Source organism: Lissotriton vulgaris, chromosome 6 (genome assembly GCF_964263255.1).
Source record: "Lissotriton vulgaris chromosome 6, aLisVul1.2, whole genome shotgun sequence".
Classification (NCBI taxonomy): domain Eukaryota; kingdom Metazoa; phylum Chordata; class Amphibia; order Caudata; family Salamandridae; genus Lissotriton; species Lissotriton vulgaris.
The window spans coordinates 1,071,020,952-1,071,038,357 of record NC_141694.1 but is presented as its reverse complement, the minus strand read 5'-3'; positions in this window follow the sequence as shown (position 1 = coordinate 1,071,038,357).

Sequence of the window (17,406 nt, the reverse complement as noted above, 5' to 3'; positions counted from 1 at the left end):
GGATCTTAACATCCGTGTTAATCATGGTTATAGGACGGTATGCCGCGGGGTCGTAACCATCACCACCCGGCTTTAGAAGCATGCAGATCTCTCCCTGGTACATCGTGGGCGGAAGGGCTCCGTCCTCCAGTGCCGTAAGGAAGACCTGGAGGAGGAGGGGGCGAGGACGTCTCTGAACGCGTGGTAAAATTCGGAAGGAAAGCCGTCTCCTCCTGGGGATTTCGCCTTCGGTAGGCCGGCCATAGCCACCCGCACTTCATGGAGGGTCAAAGGCCCATCCAATTCTTCCGCCGCTTCCCTCGAAAGGGCCGGAAGGGTCACTCCTCGGAGGTAAGGCTGATAGGATGCTTCCGTGACCAGCGGATCCGCCGTATACACCTGCTGCAGGTGGGTTTTGAGAACACGCAGTATACCTGACTCTGAATGCACCATGACCCCATAAGGGCCCCTCAGGGCAACTATCCTGACCGGGGCCGTTTCTTTCTTCAAGATCCAGGCCAATAACCGGCCGGATTTGTCCCCCTCCCTGTGGAGGCGCTGTCGGAATTGACCTAGCGTGAATCTATCGAGGCGCGTAAATATATCGTGTACTTGTTCCTGGGCTGCCCGCTCCAAGGCCAGTTCCGGTTCCCCAGGGTTTGATGAGGCCTGGCGAGTCCGCAGGGCGTCCTCAGCGTCCCGCAGTTCGTGAGTCAGCTGTTGGCGGACCCCATAAGTAAGAGCCATACATTCACCCCGCACCACTGCCTTCAGGCTTCCCATTTCGTCGACAGGGGCACATCGTCCCCCTCCCAGTTCAGGTCGACATAATTAGTGAGTGTCATCTGCACGTGGTCTCTGCCCAGCGGGTCCTGCAGGAGGTCCGTAGGCATCCGCCAGGTGCGGGGGCGGCAAGGCTGGTCGACGTCCTGCGTAGCACACAATACCGGGGAATGGTCAGATAGGAAGCGGGCCAGATGGGTGACTTGTAAGGAATATGACGCATCCATATTAGCGGCTAGGACCCTATCCAGCCTGCTATGGGTGTCGTGTGTAGGAGTGTAACAGGTGTACAGTTTCTGCGACGGGTGACCCTGACGCCACACATCTACCGCCCCCAAGTTCGCCATGACCTCGCGCAGTCTCGCCGTCATGCGAGGTTTCGTCCCCACTCGGGGAGGATGCCTATCCAAGACGGGGTCCAATATACAGTTAAAGTCTCCGAACCACAGGAGAGGGCTGTCCACGTCCGACACTAAGACGTCCTGCATTTGCGAGTAGAAGGTCGCGTCGTCTACATTAGGCGCATAAGTATTAAGGAGTGTAAGGTCCCTGCCATTCAACTTCACCCTCAGGAGCAGGTACCTGCCCTCAATGTCTGCCTCCGCATACTGTACCGCGAGGGGGACCCCGGGCGCTACCCAGACCAAGACCCCACGCGCATACGTCGAAAAGGAAGAGTGAAAGATCTGACCTCGCCACTTTTTAGCCAGCTTTTGCACCCCCTCCTCATTCAGATGCGTTTCTTGCAAACATGCAATCGAAATGCCATGCCTCCTAAGGAAGGACAGGACCCTATATCTTTTGGTACATGTGCCCAGCCCACGCACATTCCACGTTAAGAATTTGTATCCCATGGTTCCAGTAAGCGCCCAGCCGGGCCATGCAGTCTGCTGCCTAAATGCCGCCTCCTAGGGGCCTGAACAGTGATACCATGATGCCTATATCAACATTCCTAAACATTTCCCCCCCTCCCCCAAAATTACAACATTTGCAGAACTTTCCCCCCACCCCCACCCACGAGCAGGATAGCGACAACAACCCAACCTGGCAACCCGCCCTTCCCCTGCTGGTGCCAGGACGTACACAGCCTCCCCACACACCCCTCACCACACATCACACACTCACACAACTATGAACTGCACACCCCCCCCCCCCCCCAGCTCCCCGCATGACCAATGCTCACGTTAATACGAACCCGGTCATCCTTCCCCCCCGTAGTCAGCAATGCGGGAGGAACAGCTCCCACCACCTCTCCCACCACTCGGAGTACAACCAACCCAGACGCCAAGTACTAGGTACCGATCAGTCTTCAATCGCCCTCAACATTAAGGCTGGACCAGCAGAGATCTAAAGAGCTGCCGGGCCACATGGAGTCACTCAATAACAGCAATCGCACATTAGAGTCAATGGAGGCAGGGCAAGGATCATTCCAAGTTTGGGGCCTGCAGGGCCGTCTCCGGGACCACCGGGGCCGCAGAATCCGCGGTCGCCGGTGTCTCCTGTAAAGTATCTGGTACCAAAATGTCATCAGGTGCGGCCGCCCCGTGCAAACTCGTTCCAGTCCCTTCAGGCGAGACTTCCATCAGGATGGCCCCGGGACAGATATACATTATTACGACATTGCATGTGGTCATGTCCTCGTCCGTCATTGACCGTAGTGATACAAAACACATCCAAAAAACAAAGTTCCTCACAGTGTTTGATTTCACAAAGTATTAGATGAAGGTCATGGGGATCAAAGTTCTTAACTACAGGGATAGTAAGCAACCCATAAGCCACTGTATTAATTGAGACAAGCTAGCTGGGAGTAGCTGGCATCTTGTTCATTTAGCCCGTTATTAATCAAGTCAAAATGGGTCATCCATTTACTTTCCCTGAGATTCAGGATAGATCCAATATTGCCTCCCCTTGGGCCCAGAGACACCCCTTCTCTAGGACGATCCATTGTAGATCTTCTGGTCCATGACTAGTAGTTTTAAAATGGTCGACCAGTGGTGCACCCTGGACCTCACATCTTATTCTACTGCAGTGCTGCAGGATTCGTGCCTTGATCTTTTGCTGTGTCTGTCCTACATAGATAAGCCGCAATAGAGCACGTTACTCGTGTTGCAGTTGGTTAGTGATTTAAGATCAAGGCAGTGTTTTTTATACAAGAATTGCTTGGTCTGTACAATCATTTTACAGGCCTTACATTGTCCACACCTAAAATGTCCCAGTGTGACTGGTAAGTTCCACATTGTTTGTAGTGTAGGTTTTCCTGGACTGTCTAAAAAGGAATAAACCACATGGTCCCTGATGCTCTTTGCCTTTTTAAACGAATGCATGGGTGGGGATAGTTGTTCTATGTCATCAGAGAGTCCAAACCCAAATGTTTGTTTACAGTCTTACGAATGACATTACTCTGGGTGCAGTACGTCGTTACGCAAATCATTCTTTGGAGACTTTTGTCACTCTTATCCTGTACAGTAAGTAACACTTCACGGGGACTGCACCAGGCCCTCTTCTGGGCTTTCTTGATCAGACGCCTAGGATAGTCCCTCTCCAAAAGTCTGGCACTCAGATCTACAGATTCTCTGAAATAGTCTTCTTTCTTGGTACAATTCCTGCGGATCCGCAGGAATTGACCTACCGGCAGGTTGTCCCTTAAACCTCGAGGGTGGTGGCTGTTGTAGCATAAAAGTGAATTCCGCTCTGCTGGTTTCCGGTACAGAGTCGTAGATAATTTATTGTCTTCACGGAATATGGTGATGTCAAGAAAGTACACATGGTTATTATCAGACTGCATCGGGAATTAGATATCTTGGCTTTGCTGGTTAAGCCAGAGATGAAAGGATTCCAATTCCCCTTTGGTGCTGTCCAGAGCATCAGCACATTGTCAATGTAGCGTCGCCACAGTGTGACCTGGTTGTGGTAGGGATTGATCATATTCAGAACATGCTTGTGTTCAAAATCATCCATAAAAATGATTGCTAGGCCCGGCGCAAAGGCTGCCCTCATCACAACGCCCTTGGTCTGTAGGTAAAAGCTCCCTTAGAAAAAGAAAATATTCTTCATCATGGCTATGGCGAGTAAAGCGATAATGAAATTTCTAGGTACTGCCATAGGTGCTGGGCCACGGTCCAGCGCCTGCTGAATCACATCAATGACTTTGGTCTGCGGAATGTTAGTATTCAGGGACATGACATGTCACTAACAGTTGTTTCTCATTGTCAAAGGAATGGCCATCGACCAGGTTAATGGGCTGAAGTGTGTCTCTTAAGTATGTTTCAGTTGTTTCGGCAATAGGTTTCAAGAAGACATCGATATATCTGCAGAGTGGCTCCAGAATTGAGCCACATCCGGACACGATCGGTCTCCCAGGTGGCGTTTGCATGCTCTTATGAATTTTAGGCAGAGTGTATATTGTGGGCAGACGAGTCCCTCTGGTTCAGGTAACGAAATTCGTGCTCACTCAGAAAATCTTGCTCTCTACCTTCCTTCGTCAGGGTGAGGATCTCAACTGACAGATCTTTAGAAGGATCAGTGCGTAGTTTCTCATTGCTAACACCATCACCAAGTTGATTGAAGATCTCCAATTTGTACTTCTCAGTATCTTGTACCACAATTGCTCTCCCCTTATCTGCGGGCTTGCTAACAATGTCTTTATTGTTCTTCATTCTCATCAGGGCTTTGTTTTCCTCTCTGGTTACGTTACGCCTAGTGTGTTTGTACACTTCCAGCGTCTTGGACACATCTTTCAGAACGGCATGTTCATATGCCAAAATCTGATTGGTCATTGAATTAGATGGTGGGACGAAGGTGGAGGGTACTCGTAGTCCTGTGTTTGATGTAGTTATAGACGGTGGATTGTTCCTGAAGAAATATCGTAGTCTGATCTTGCGAAAGTACTTCATGAGTTCAGTCTTAATAGCAAAGTGATTGGGTTGCGCAGTGGGCACAAAAGATAAGCCCTTGCTCAGGACTTTTATCTCCTCATCCTTCAAAACATAGGAGGAAATGTTGACTACGGGGTTGGACTGTCTCTCTACCACCTGTACACTTTCCGGCGTATGGCTATTTCCTTGTGACTCTCTGGTGGAAAACGAACCTGTTTCTGAGTTTTGCCTCGTCTCCTCTCCCAGTTGGAGTTGGATGGATGTTGTCCTCGTTGTGGACCTCTCTGCCAATTGCCTCCTCTGCCCCTCGGAGGTCGCCATTGTCCTTACCCTAAAAAAGGAAAAGAACCTTGAGGTTGGTTCCAGTCCCCTTGGTATCCATAGCTTGTGCTTGGACCCCCTTGTTCGTTCTCATTATCTGTACTGTATGATGAATCGGAAAACGTTGTAAAATGTCTATGACCACAATACCCACCTCTTCCTTGTCCTGTGAAACGGCCCTGGTTATCCTGCTTGTAATAGTCCTTGTTGAGATAAGGGCACTTGTTCTTCTTCTGCGTACTGTACTTTGTTTAAGTGTTGATGCTTACTGTACACTCACATTTTAATCATGGGATATGTTACACCTCCTACCCCTTATGAGTGCTGCGTATTGTACTTTGTTTAAGTGGTGTAAGTTCAGCCCGGTCCCTAACCTAATTCCTTTTGCGGTCCGTCAACCTCTTTGTGCCCATTGCCGGTTTTTGAAAGAGTCCTTGGAACATATGTGTAGGATACTGCAATTATTATTTCAGGCCGGTACCTCTGTGGCTCCTTATCCACCACTAGAGATGATTTAGACTCATTACCCGGTAGCGTTTATTAAAATTGGTGCATGCCAGTCCTGTGCCTGATCATATCTTGGCATACGTAATCTTTTGCCCCCTTTTTCTATATCGTTACGGAGGTTTTAATTATATGATTGACATAACTTATCCTCTGAGCTGCAATTTGGGATTTTTCAGTCATACACCATAGCCGACGGGCATAGTCTATTGTCTCTTTTTATTGACACCGGGACGTAGTGATGCAGTGGTTTGTCAGCATCCAGTGGCTGCAACCACACTCGCTGAATGTGCATGCCTATATAAGCAAGATCCCTGACCCGCCGGCACTTCCATTTACCGGACCATGAGGCCTGACAGCCCTTTACCGCGGTAAGAAATGAGACACTTTTCGGCCGCTTCTTCTTAGTATTGTACTATTTATTGTGGGCTCATTAAGGGAGTTTATCATAATAGTGGCTCCGTTCGTTTTCTCGATCCTCACAGATTCAGGCACAGGGTTGTTAGTTTCCAGCTAACTGAACCGCCAAGGAGCGGTGAGTTTTTGGCTTCATTTTCAATCTGGTTCCTTTATATTTACTATGTGGTCTGTCCCGGGACGGAAGAGTAATGTGTCCTTTCCCGTGTTTTCCCTTTTCTCACTTTTAGACTGTATGCCCTCGGGGTGAAAGTAGTGCTCACGTTTTCGGACAGGTATTGAGTTATGGCTATCGTATGTCTTGTCTCTTGCGCTCAGCGCTTAAGTTGTTTTAACTAATCTACTGATTATAATACTCACCACACCGTTTTGTATTTTTAGAAATTCTGATACAATGACCTGTTTATTTAATCTGATTTAATCAGCATTGTGGAGGAAACCCACGGTTCCTCCTTATGTAAGTAATGGACTTAGTCATTGGTATGAGTCTTCACCGTGCTTTCCAACTGGCAACTGCATAGGTCCGTTTCCATGTGGCACTCATCCTATATATAGGCCACTCACATATTACCTTATTTTCTAGGTTCTACCGCGCTCTCTGGTTTTAGGAGCCTGTGTGCGCCCCATCCCTCAACTCAGCCCTCCCTGTAGGGCCGCTCTCTGGTAATGATTGACATAATTTTACCATTGAGAATAATCATAACGTTTGGTCAAGTTGATTAACTCCACCCCAAGACTGAATCTGTAGTCTTAATAACATAGATGATACTAGCCCACAACCTCAAATTTTTTTTTACAATAAGTGCCAATAAACCAATGAAACCGAAGTCCAATTAGGACGATTAATTTAATATACCATATAACAACGTTTGAAAATCGATGTATCTATATACATATATTTACACAAATCATAAGGCAAAATACATTTTTCTAAAAAAGAGAGAACGTGCACAGAGAAAGATAAAGTATGTGCTCAAGTGAATGATCAAGAGGATCAGAAAAAACAGCTATTCCTTTAGAATTCCTTGTAGATAGCATTTAGCTAGTAAAAAATAAGTATTTTTTACAAGCATTTCCTAGGACAGGCTCAATGTTTCTTTGTATATAAATGATCTACACTGTTTTTTCTGATCCTCTTGATCATTCACTTGAGCACATACTTTATCTTTCTCTGTGCACGTTCCCTCTTTTTTAGAAAAATGTATTTTGCCTTATGATTTGTGTAAATATATGTATATAGATACATCAATTTTCAAACGTTGTTATATGGTATATTAAATTAATCGTCCTAATTGGACTTCGGTTTCATTGGTTTATTGGCACTTATTGTAAAAAAAATGTTTGAGGTTGTGGGCTAGTATCATCTATGTTATTAAGACTACAGATTCAGTCTTGGGGTGGAGTTAATCAACTTGACCAAATGTTATGATTATTCTCAATGGTAAAATTATGTCGAGGACCAACTGTTGTCTATACTGCTGAATACCCAGGTCCTTGGACTATATTGGGTCAACCCCTGTTCTATAACAGACTCTGGTAATGATTGGCAGCTTTTTTGCCCATAGCTTTTGCCTAACTAGGTGGAATTTCGTTAGTTTACTGTGTTTTCAATTTACCCTAGGTGCCCCACTACACCCCCTCCACATGTCCTAGTCCTGCAGAAGACCCCATAGTAAAGTGGAATTCAGCCTACACTACTCGGGGGTCGAAACATCAACTTTTGTATTTTTTGTAACCCTGGACGTCAAATTCTGTTCCGCTTGCGGAAATTGCTGTAATTTGACATTTTTGTGTTCCGCGGGGAGAACGAAAATGTCAAAATTTCCGCATTCCGCAGCGTACCGGAAATTTTTTTCATGCTCGTGCTGTAAAATTTTGTCTCGCGCGCGTGATCGCCTTACCTGGATCCCCGCGTTCATCGACAAGTTTTCCCGTTCCGGTCACGTGCTCCACGAGATGTTGGATTGTTGGTAGCCATTTTGCGCTATCTCCCGAGAGTTCGCGCCCGCGATCACATCATTCGTCTCGCGATCATGTACTGCGAGAGTATGAGATCTCGAACACGTCATTCTCCACCGTGAGCGAGAGTGTGAGGACGGGAACACGTCATATCGAACGCGACAAGGAGCGAGAGAACCCGAACATGTCATTCTCCACCGCAAGTGAAAGCGTGAGAATGCAAACATGTCATTTCAAAAGCGACAAGGATCGAGAGAACCCGAACACGTCATATCCAACGCGACAGTGAGCGAGAGAATGCGAACACGTTATTTTGGACACGCCATCGACATCCGGCGGAAGTAATGTGAAGCTCGAGAACTCGAACATGTACAATTTTTAATTTGGAGAAGAATATCAGCTCTCACGGCATAAAACTTTCTGCAAATGATGATTTGGATGAAAAAAACTCCTCAGATTGATATTTGGCTGTCCTTTTTTGTGCAAGGAGTCCTTTTTTAAAATGGGGGGAGAGGGAGGAAGTGCTACAGAATTTACAACTTCCTGTTTCTGTTAAGCAGGCTCCTCCAGGTGCTTTGTTCATCTCCTGCTCATTCTGCCTTTAGATTTTGAGCTGGAAAGATCACTCTTTTTGTCTGCTGCATCATTGCCATTGGATTTGAGGATTTTTTAATTGGATATTTTACAAGAAAGTGGTTGTTGTGTCTTTTTGATTTGGGGCATTGCAGTTGTTGCAACTACAATTTAATTTTGGTAACTATCTTTCCTTTTTTTTAAAAAATGTTGTGGGTAGTAGTAGTCAGTAGGCCCAGAGCTAGTCATGGCCTCATGGCTGGGTGCATGATGAAGCAACTGTTCCTTTGGTGTTTTTTTTTATGTATTTCATTTTCAAACATCATTTAGGGCATGGATGGCATTGGATTGAGTTGGACAATGTGGTTTTTTTGGGGTGGGCTTTCTGTTGTTGGGCCTGGCCATGTGGCTGGTGGCCATTTAGAAGCCTAGGCCTGCAAGCTTGTCTGACCTTGTCTGCCAACAGGCCTGCTTTCATCCAGTAGGCCCAGAGCAGATAGCCACAGCTGCATTAAACAAGTGTTTCTGTGTGGTCTGTTGAATTTAGACATACTTTAGGGCATGGATGGCATTGGATTTATTTGGGAAATGTGTTTTTGTGTGAGTGGGCTATCTGTTGTTGGGCCTGGCCATGTGGCTGGTGGCCATTTTGAAGCCTAGGCCTGCAAGCTTGTCTGGCCTTGTCTGCCAACAGGCCTGCTTTCATCCAGTAGGCTCAGAGCAGGTAGCCACAGATTTATTAATCAAGTGTTTCTGTGTGGTCTATTGAATGTTTAGACATCAATTAGGGCATGGATGGCATTGGATTGAGTTGGAAAGTGTTTTTTTTTAGGTGGAATTTCTGATGTTGGGCCTGGCCATGTGGCTGATGGCCATTTTGAAGCCTAGGCCTGCAAGCTTGTCTGGCCTTGTCTGCCAACAGACCTGCTTTCATCCGGTAGGTTCAGAGCAGGTAGCCACAGCTTTATTAATCAAGTTTTTCTGTGTGGTCTGTTGAATTTAGACATCACTTAGGGCATGGATGGCATTGGATTGAGTTGGGGAATGCGTTATTTTTGGGGTGGGGTTTCTGTTGCTGGGCCTGGCCATGTGGCTGGTGGCCATTTTGAAGCCTAGGCCTGCAAGCTTATCTGGCCTTGTCTGCCAACAGGCCTCCTTTCATCAAGTAGGCTCGGAGCAGGTAGCCACAGCTGCATTACACAAGTGTTTCTGTGTGGTCTGTTGATTTTTTTTACATAATTTAGGGCATGGATGGCATTGGATTGAGTTGGGAAGTGTGTTTTTATTGGGGTGGGCTTTCTGATGTTGGGCTCGGCCATGTGGCTGGTGGCCATTTTGAAGCCTAGGCCTGCAAGCTTGTCTGGCCTTGTCTGCCAACAGGCCTGCTTTCATCCAGTAGGCTCAGAGTAGGTAGCCACAGCTTTATGAATCAAGTGTTTCTGTGTGGTCTATTGAATTTAGACATCATTTAGGGCATGGATGGCATTGGATTGAGTTGGGAAATGCGTTTTTTGGGGAGTGGGCTTTCTGTTGTTGGACCTGGCCATGTGGCTGGTGGCCATTTTGAAGCCTAGGCCTGCAAGCCTGTCTGGCCTTGTCTGCCAACAGGCCTTCTTCCATCCAGTAGGCTCAGAGCAGGCAGCCACAGCTTTATTAATCAAGTGTTTCTGTGTGGTCTGTTGAATTTAGATATCACTTAGGGCATGGATGGCATTGGATTGAGTTGGGAAGTGTATTTTTTTGAGGTGGAATTTCTGATGTTGGGCCTGGTCATGTGGCTGGTGGCCATTTTGAAGCCTAGGCCTGCAAGCTTGTCTGGTCTTGTCTGCCAACAGGCCTGCTTTCATCCAGTAGGCTCATAGTAGGTAGCCACAGCTTTATGAATCAAGTGTTTCTGTGTGGTCTGTTGAATTTAGACATCATTTAGGGCATAGATGGCATTGGATTGAGTTCGGAAATGTGTTTTTTGGGAGTGGGCTTTCTGTTGTTGGGCCTGGCCATGTGGCTGGTGCCATTTTGAAGCCTAGGCCTGCAAGCTTGTCCACCCCACTTCCATTACATTTTTATTTTGGTGGTTCTTATTCTCTTTCCTATCCTTCCTGAGAGTGTAGTGTGTGTACACAGTAGTATAACATAGCCCATGTTGACAAAGTCTCAGAAATGGCTAGACTATATCTTTTGTTTGCACCAGTACAGTAGTAACTGAACCACAACAACAAATGCAACATTTCACTGATGTTCTTCTCCTGGCTTATTTGCTTTTAGGTGCCCAAAAAGCCAAAGGAGGAGGTGTCATCATCATCACCCGTTGTACTGCCAGCCAAACCGAAGTCCTGCTGCGCATCACGTCCACGTGTGACCACAACTTGTTGTGCATCTGCGTCCTGCCTGACATCTGAAGAATATGGCCCCCTAAGAACGGTACCACGTCCAGTACCAAGAAAGTTGCCGCTGAGAAGAAGGAACAGAAAAAGGAAGTGCCATTAACCACGACTGGTGTGCCGGCCAATGTTTTTTTTGGGACCAAAAAAGTTACGCCTGCAGCAGCGTTGACCGGCAGCCAAGCTGGGAGCAGCACCTCCACACCAGTGGTCCAACCCCACCAACCTAGGCTCAAGCCCTTGAATGTTGCAAAGGTAGCCAGTCTACTAACGAGCAGCAATGTTGAAATGTCATTATCGCAAAGTAGTACACAATCAACACAGGAGGAAACTCAGCAGATAAGTGTGCAGCCGCAACAACAACAGCAGCAGCCGCAACAACAACAACAGCAGCCGGAAGAACAACAGCAGCAGCCACAAGAACAACAGCCGCAGAAGCAAGAACAACAGCAGCTGCCGCAAGAACAGCAGCAGCCGCAAGAACAGCAGCAGCCTCAAGAACAGCCCACAATAGTAGTTGTTGCTCCTGAAGTAGGGGCATTTCAGGAAATCGAGCTTCCTGCAGACAAAGTGGAGCAAACCACTGTTTCGGAAGATCTGTTGTCTTCCAGACCGCCAGCAAGGAAAAGGAGGCTTAGTCCATCATCTTCTTCTTCAAGCCCCGCTTCTGATGATCGTGATGCCACTTGGCAGCCACCAGCTCAGTCTGAGAGAGATGCACGCCACAAGACAATGCTTCTGAAAAGGAAGGTTCCAGAAAAACGTAGAGTTATGGAGTTAGATGTAAAAGAGGGGGATGATGTTGATGAAGGCGAGCCAGTCATCACGCACATTACTCCTGCCCCAAAGGGGATGGAGACCAACATTCTCACCCTATCCAGAAATGCTGCTACTGAGCGGGATATAGCACGGATACCACCAACACAGGCCTCCAGCTGCCATATTTTCAAAGGCCCGGCAGGGACCTAATACATCCAGCTCAACCATCTCAGTAGGTAGTGGTAGTAAAAGTCACAGTGTAGCTGCACAGAGTCACATTCCAAGCACACCCTCCAGTTCATCTGGTATTGAAAGTGGCACATCCAGCAGTGCCAGAAAGTTCTCCTCCCCAGTTTGGGACTTCTTTTCTGTTAGCACCAAGGAGGAGAACGTTGCTATATGCTCAATTTGTCGCACAGGTTTTCGGCACGGTAAGCTTGGTACAAACTATGGTACCGGAAGCCAAGCAAGTCATCTCAAAGTACACCACACTATCGTGTGGGAGAATCACCTACTTCACCTAAAACAAAGTAAAAAAACTCAACCCATTGAAGTTGGGCATGAAGAATCAGGGGACGATATTATTGTGGTGTAGGGAGAAGAAGAGGGAGGCATTTCTAGCCCTGTCCTCAGTAGTGTAGTGGCCCCATCCTCCTCAAGTAACATCTGAGTGGCACCGCAGTAAGAGCCATACTCAGAGTAAAACAAAGAACAATATCCCACCAGGTAATACTTGGAAGACAATTACATATGTATGCTGCAAGCATTACAAGAACGAGAATAAAGGAGACTGTTACTCAATTGGTCTTATGTTGTCATTCATATTGTATTTTGAAAAGAATTGTTGTGCAGGGTCATAATTATACAGTTGGAGCAGCGCTGTATTAGACAAATCATATGACAACCAGATATGCACTTGGTGCTCAAAGGTGTACAATTGAACAGTGGTGATGCAAGTGGTAGGGTGGACAGCGTGAACGGCGCAATGTGAACATAGGTGAAAGTATCAAACAGTGGGTGGCTGGGTGAAGGAAACAAATTGAGTGACTCATGTGTTCAATTCACGATTAAGGAACAGCCACAGTAGAGAATGCGGCAATTATTGCGCTGTAGAGTCGACGGCGTTTCGATCCTAAATAGTTTGGGATCGTCATCAGGACTTGGTTGTCTTTACTTGTAGTGCTGCGGGGTGAAAAAGACTGGTCAGGGAAGCGCAAGGAGGGAGGACCGCATTTAGGCGGGGTGCTACTGTGAAAGACATGACCCTTCAGATGGACCAATGGTGCCTAGTTAAATGCCTGACTGAGATGCTTCGTCCTTTTGAGGTCTTCACACGTGAAGTCAGAAAGGAGGACTGTACAATGGGCCACGCTAACCCATTATTGCAAATGCTGGAGCATCAGCTGAAGAAGGTGTCTGAATCATACAAAGGTGCAGAGGAAAAAAGGAAGCCTATGACTTGGTGGAGAGCTTAGCCCGTCGTTTAGCTGAAAATACAAGGGTGCAAAATAAGATTTTGTCACAAGAACATTACATTTCTGCCACAATTCTGAATCCACGGGCAAAATTGGGACTGAAGGCATTCATTCCTTTTTCAGAGAAGGATGGTGCCCGCTACAAAACTTGGAAGCTGAGGCAGTGAGTAAGTTGGAAAATGAACGGCTGCTATTTAAAAGCCTGCTAGATCAACCCACAAGAAGTACTGCAGCAGGCATGCGGCATCAAGTGCAACTTCAGAGGCGGAGGGCAGTGCGTTTGGCTCACAACACTTACCATCACTATCGACAACAGCAACAATAACTGGATCATTAGGCCCAGTAGAATTGTTGCACGATTGGTATTTACAGTTAAGCATTAATAAGCACAGTGCTGATGCAAAGAGAAAAGAGCCTGAAAGGTTAGCAGCAGCACCCCTGAACATTGAGCGGATGGTCCAGGCCTATCTGGATGACCCAACAGAGGTTTACATAGATCAAAACCCATTGCAGAATTGGTATAGGAAAGGGGATGAATGGCCACTGCTCTGCAGACTGGCGATAAGCTATTGGACTTGCCCTGTAGCAAGTGTCTCTTTCGATCGGGTTTTCAGTGCTGCTGGTTCCATTGTAACAATGAGGAGGACCAGTCTCTTGCCCAAAAATGTGGAGTGGTTAACAATGATCAAAATGAATCAGCACTTCATACCACCGAATTACACAATACATGAGCAAGGGAGGAATATGAGGACAGCGGCTCAGGTGACGGAAGTAGTGTGTCACAGGATTACCTACTACTGGCTGAACCCCCAGAGTTTGAGGTCGGGCTATACTTCCCTGACAATTAGGCTTGCACTTACTGTCTTCCTCCCTTATTTTCCTTTATTTGTGTGTCTGTTGTTCTGGTTACAAACTTTGAATCACAACAAATCCATTACCACCGTCTTCTACTCTTCTTATTTCAATATACAAGTTTCAGGTGTCTGCATTTCACAGTACAATCCTCCGAATCCAGCTCCTCCGTTCCATCATACTGAATCTCCCTTAATCCATTGCGCTCATGATGATTGGATGATGGAAAATAGAAGAAAAAATAGAAACTTTCCTAGTCCTGCCAAAAGAAGTGGAACATGATGACTACTATAGCTATCCTCCTTTCAGAGCCGAGAGAGACTGCCCATTAACTAAAATGAGATGCAACAGGTAATGATTGATGCCATGCATTGGAAGCAGAGTCACAGACTGAGTGATTTTGTTGTTGTTTGTTGCGCATGAAGTTATATCATTGTGCACTAATCATCTTTCTACAGTACACACTAAACGTGACTCAAGGCAATTTTCCCCTTCTTGCAAACATTTTTAATAAGAAATTTGTACTTCTACTGCAGCTTGATACATTGCTTTTGATTGAATACAGGAAGGGGACTCAATCTGCACACTGAGTATGACAACAGCACCGTCCATGATGATGATGGCGAAAAAGACGGCCCGGTAACTTAAGATGAGAAGGAACAGGTAATGAAAATGAATGTCATGCATGACACCTGACTCTGAGCGATTGTTTGTTGTGCATGAAGTGAAGTCAAATTTTACTTCTACTGCAGGCCGATCTTCACAGTCAGTTGTACAAGTATCGGAGATGATTCAACAAGTCAGGAGGACGTTTCATGAGTGGCATAAAAATTAAACACGTCAACAACAACCACAGCAGACCCAAATGTCTGTGTAGAAGTGGAGTCGAGTGTAGCGGTGGGATGACTGCAGTGCATTGATTTACTAACTTAAATTATAAAATGCTATGTTTGGATATGTGCTTTTTCCAACTCTTTAAAAAAAAGTACTCTAAACGGAGGATGTGATAAGCGACGTGCCATCACTGTGGGCCTGCTCTGTCCTGTTATTGTTGAAGATCAATGCTGAAAACAGACTAGAGTAGAGATGATGCATACATGCCGCCTCGGAAAGTGTTCTTGTTGCACTACACCATAACTTGTGCATTTCTTTCAACTTTGTTTCTCAATATCCCTTTTGTTTTTCCATCTGCAATTACAGGTCAGGCCTTGCCCTATACTTAGGAAAACATTACAATGCACACTTACCTTACCAATAAATCTATATTTTCCAGGCGGGCAGTGGCGACTGGCGAAACCCAAAATTGATGAACGAGAGAACCAAGAGGAATGCCTGGATGCAAATCCAGTCCACATTTTTATCCAGGATAACACAGTAACAGTATCAACTTTCATAATCTTTTGAATAATTTGATTCATTTTTTTGTCTACAATCTTTACAACACTGTGTTCTTCTTGTTGTTGTTATTATCATTAGGTTTGCTCTCTGTTTATTATTCATCCCTACCAATATTTAACATTTTTATTTGCTATCTGTAAAAGTATTAAGCCCGGAACAACTGAACAAGAATTGTATGTAATCCGGGTCTCCTTATCAATCATCATCATGCATGCATTTCCTTTTTCTCCCTTAACATATTGATATGGATATGGTAGTCTACAGAGTTTGTTGTTTGGTGTTTGTCCATGCGTACTGTCTGTTTTTCATTTTCAAACCTTTCCCCAAACCCCCCCTTCCCATCCATTTTCCAAACCCTAACCCTTTTTCCCCCGGCTGTGTGACTTATTGAGGTGTGACTAAATTAAATGTACACCAATAATTAATCACACACTTGCTGGGGCGGATGTGGCGTAAGCAACAGTACTTCAATTTCAAGGCAGAGCGATGATCTTCTTCTGCTTGCCCACCCATGATGAGCAGTATATTTTAGAGGTGATTGTTATTTAACAAAGGAACATATACCTCCGCATTCATTGCCGGCATTGATTGGATTTGTTGTCATCCTCATAAACAGCACTATCTGTTACGCTGTAGGCCTAGTCAAGTGACTCGACACAACTATAGTTTGTAACTCTGTCTAGTAGGCTATCCCCACCACCATTATGTTTTGTTGTAAAATATTTTTGCATATTATTGTTGCTCTGTAAGTTCTGTACTGTACATAATTCTACTACTCCTCGAACAGTCTCTCAAAGGTGACTGACTGTCTCATTTTCTTTTTTTGCAAATGCTGCTGCCCTGCCAGTGTCTACTACTACTACTACCACCACCACCACAATCATGGCATGTTAGAAAAAGGAAACAATCATCACCATGCAGCCATCGCTATGCCTAAGTTAAACATCAAGCAAAGGTAAGAGAAGTTTGGGGGAGGCATAATTAATAATGGACATGTTTTCAATCAATTCACACAACCCTTTGAGTCCAGATAAAGAATGCATAGACTAGAAGAGAGAGACTGACAGTACTAGTAGGACAACTCAATCAGTGAGGGGTGTCGATTCTATCTGTTTGTGTCTTACACAGTAAGCCAATTATTTGAATCAAACACTGGCTATGGACGGACCTGCACCAGCAAGGAAACAGTGTGATGTAAAACAGTAACCCCACCTACAAAACATTAACAACATTGTATGTAAAGTAGAAATATAGATTTAATATGACCCTAACAAAAACAAACTATGTAAAAAAAAAACACAAACCCTGACCCTTCCTCTCCCTAACCCCAACCAATGTCCGTAATGAGAAAGTCCAAATGTCCAAAACCCCAACGCCCAATTCCCACCCACCAAAACAAGAATTAAAAAAGGGGCAACAGACAGGGTCTATGTGTGGCAGGATTGTCTCTGGAGGACACACACTGCCTCCTCTAGTAGGGCAATGCGGCGCTTCAAAGCGCGGCAGTTGCAGCCACAGTAGGGGGGGCACCAGACATGGAAATCCGGTGGCGGGCAGCCGCCAGACAGTGGTGCCGTACCGCTGGAGGGCGGTGGCTGGGGCCCGGGGAACTGGAGGAGGCTTCAGCTGCTGCAGCCTCCTCCTCCTCCTCCTCTTCCAAGACCGCCAGCCGCCGATATTCTCGTAGGACTGCCTCCCGCTTGTAGCGCCGTGCCTTGGCGCCAACTCCTTCCGATCAGGTTTGGAAGGAGTAGCTGTATATCAAAAAGAAAAAACAAGACAAATGTAAAATATACTCTTAGAAAAACAGTAAGACAAGTTAATTTTACACATAGTGGCATGGTAGCACTATAAAGCACAGTACATAAGATTTGTGGTATGTATCTATTGAGGTTCCGTGACGATTTGAACCCGTGTTTTCAATATTGTCGGAAATACATAATATTGGTATCAGCGAACCGCAAATGATCCATTTAGCATATCCTGGTGTTTTCGCTACGCTACGAGCAAGAGCACTCCTTTTATAAACACATTTCTGATCTACCCACGGCATCCATCTTAGATCATGGCCGCCATTTTGTGTTTCTTGCCCTCACATACGCAATAACCTCTGATCACTTCATTTCGATT